Raw genomic sequence first — 3751 nt, 5'->3', positions numbered from 1 at the left:
CTAGTGGTAGAGAAATGGACGGATTTTTCGGTAACTATGGAAATCCAGACAGCAACTATTGGAGGAGCTGCGTGATGTGGTAAGATATTGGCTGATGCTAAGGACCTGGGTCTGGTGTTTGGTATCTGATTACGGAAGGGAGCGAATCCCATTACAGTTGCGGAGATTTGTAATCAATTGACACTGTAATTGAATCCCTTACTTAAATAATATCTATATCAGCTTGTTACCCCTCCACTGTAATCAGATACAACGCTCACACCGTAATCTGATTCGTTACCATAGTGCGATCAAACAAAAAGGGTAATCACCTATTCCGTCGTCAAATACACTGTAATCTGATTCGTTTTACATTTACGTTACCTTAGCACGAACCAAACACTATCTTAAGGACTATTCGCTTTAATTTAATTTGTTCTTCTAGTAGTCTACTTTGAATGGTGACCCCCTTGTTACTCTGCGTATCTTGTGCATGTAAACATTCTTCTTCTTATTATTAATGAATGCCGGTGATGGTGCCGGATCTTTAAAAAAAAAAACTGTTCTAAAAAAACCTTCAACATGACTCAGGCAATTGCTAATTTCTTCAGTCTTATAGGATCACCCTCGTTATTGGATCCACCCTTTTCTCAACTGCGGTTGTTTCGAAGCGTTTTGGTCGGTTGACACTTCAACGGAGGTTGGCCGACGCCGTCAAATCAGGCTCAGAATCTAAAGACGTTGTATCAGAAGTCCAGCATAGAGCAGCTCCAGCGAGAGCAGACGCTAATTCTGCTGCTGCCGCCATATGAAGAAGAGAAAAATTTCTCAGTGCCATTGGAAATTAAAGGAGTTCCCTCAATACCATTGAAATTCTTAATTTCCTCAATGCCATTAGAAATTATAGAAGTTCCCTCAATACCATTGAAATTCTTAACTTCCCTTTGCTGCCACTGAATAAAATTTCCTCTTCCTTGATTGCCATTTCCGTCAGCTGCTGTTAAATGTTGCTCACTGACCAGATGGGCCCACCCTCCAAACAGCCACTTCCGTCTATTCTCAACTACCAAACTTGCCCCTCATCCAATGACAACATAAGCCCACAATCTCAACCACCGCTCGTTTCCATCATCTTCAATCACGCCGGCGGCCAGGCTCTAGAGCCCCGCCTCGCCTGCTGCTGGCCGCGCCTTCGCACCGGTGGAATCGAAGCCGCTCCCTGCCTCCTATTGCCTACTCGTATTGGATTTTCTCTGGATTTGAGAAAGTAACACAACGGCAGGCCAATCCCGCGCCCGACTCCAGCCTATCCCCAAATGGACAAATCCTAGTTCCCAAATCAGAAACTGTGGAGATTCCATGGGGCCTGGACGATTCGACGACACCTAGACCTAGCGCTCCGGCAAGAGTCTCGCGGCCATGCGCAGGCGGGCGCGCTGCATGCTCCGCCGAGACGAGTGCTCATACGCCGCCGGGATGCTCGGGTGGGCAAATCATGCGTGGGATGCAGCTGGGCAAGACACGGCCGGAGAAGCATGGCTTGATGACGAATTGGTGATCCTGGCGGAACAGGCCGACCCAAATGGAACCAAGGCCGGCTTGCCGAGCGGATCCTGCTTTTTCTTTCTTTGTCCTCCTTTCCTTCTCCTTGTTCTTCGCATCACACGATGATGACGATGGATGATTGGATTTGTGAATCTGTGGACTATGTAAACAACATGGGAAATAAAATTTAGAAGAACCAACTTTTTTATGGTGATTTCTTTTCTGCATTTTTAAACGGTGATCAGAATTTTCCTATTTTTTGTATGATCTGCAATTTCGAGTTTAGATAAGTTCGCGAGGTTTTCAGTCCTTGTGAATTCAGTACGTCCATGTGAAAGTCGACCAATGATGCTTCTCGTCCAATAAAACACACACAAAAAAAATGTGAAGATGTATTCTTGTAAAAAATTTTCATGCGTTGGGGAGCATGTAGCAATGATCTGTTTTCTTTATCAAGCGACATGCCGTCCCACTGCAATGGCGGGAATTAGCTGAAATATGTTATAAGGATAAAATTGTCATTTTACTTGTCACTTTACCCTCCTCTGACGGCCAGCCAACAGAAATAGCATTGAGGGGATGCGAAATTTAAATCAATGGCAGTAAAGGGAAGTTAATAATTACGATGGTATCTGATAGAATGAAAATACAGAAACTCCGGATATGACGGAGGCGACGGGAGGGTGACTCGGCGGCAACTCGGAGTTTGCATCTAGGTCTTAGGATTTCTCTGGCGAGCTCGTTGTCAGGGAAGGAAGCTGGTCTACTGCGTCTGCCGGGAGGCGGTGGGCAGTTTGGACGGGAGTTCTCCGTCGATCTACAGCAACTCATCTAGGGTTTGGCTGTGTTTGAGTCCAGTTCAGCTACAAATCGCGGATACGTTCCTCTCGAGCTTGGTTTGGCCGGCGTTGGGATCTGATCACCGTACGGCGACAGGAGTCTCCGTATCGGCCACGACAGGTATATCTTTGTTTGCCGTTTCAAGTCTTAGGGTTGCTCTGTTCTTGGTTCCTCGGCTACCCTAGCGGCACCATCTCTTCTGCTCTTGATCTAAGGTCTGTGGTGGGGGGTGATACGGGATCTCTGGTGAAGAGATTTGCCCACCTGAAACCAACGTCCGGTGATCTTCGTGGAGGAAACGCCCCAGTTGGTACAATGAGCTGCGAGGGGAACATTGGCAACTCGAAGCTTTTGCAGCAGGAAGGAAGAACTGGTGCCATGGGTGATCGCGAAGTTGGATCCCAGGCTGCAGGCGACCTGGACGATGTGGAAGGGAACCTTCGCCATCAAGCGAACCTGGATAGAAGGTTGATTGTCCATGGCAAGCAACCGTTGGACACAGTAGAAGATGAAGATGAATTTATTTTTGAGGAAGAGGAGTTGCAAGCTGGTAGGTAGAACAAGTGACTGGTGATTGCTAGATTCTATACCGGGCGTCATTTTAAATGGTGTAGTGTTTTCTCAGAGATGTGCGGCATTTGGGACCTCAACGGAGAGGTGGTCTCAAGGGACCTCAGAGATAATAGATACCTGCTGGAGTTCAAGTCAGAATGCGGGCTGAAGTATGTGCTCCGAGGAGGGCCATGGAAGTATAGGGGAGATGCTCTTATCATTATGCGCTACAATGGGTTCACTAGACCGTCTGAATTTTAGTAGTGGTCAGTGAGATAGGGTGCTTGCTTCCCTTAAGCCGCGGATGAGTGGAGGGGCGCATAGCTATTCAGCGTTCAGTGGTGGCGTTCACCAAAATGCTAGCAAGAGCGCACGTGTGAAATAAGGAGTGTTTGTGGAAAAGATGGATGAATCACCAATTGGAGAGGTGGCGGTCGATCTGGAGGTGGAAAGTTCGCTGGCATAAGATGTCCAAAAAATGGCAGTGGATGAGGGGCTCCTCGACCCCAATGTATCTACTTTTGCTCCTGTCCAAAACCAGCCAGAGGCTCCATTGGCGGATGTGCAAGGTAGAGTCTCGAGGTTAAATTCCTTTGTCGACTCTAGTGAGGGATCTTTGTCTGCACAAACGGGCGTTGCCAGTACAACGCCTTCTATGCTGCTAAGCATTCATGACAGGCTACAGATGGCTAAAGCAAAAAATGGCAATCTATATGAGAGAAAGTCCCACCCGAAAAGCCCAAGTGCTGCGAAGGACATCGACAAACAGAAGAAGAATAAAAAGATCTTGAAGCCAGGAGCAATTATAAAATCTATGCAAGAGCTGCGGGGATCC

Source organism: Setaria italica, chromosome I (genome assembly GCF_000263155.2).
Source record: "Setaria italica strain Yugu1 chromosome I, Setaria_italica_v2.0, whole genome shotgun sequence".
Classification (NCBI taxonomy): domain Eukaryota; kingdom Viridiplantae; phylum Streptophyta; class Magnoliopsida; order Poales; family Poaceae; genus Setaria; species Setaria italica.
The sequence above is the reverse complement of the archived record's forward strand: the minus strand, read 5'-3'. Positions refer to the sequence as shown.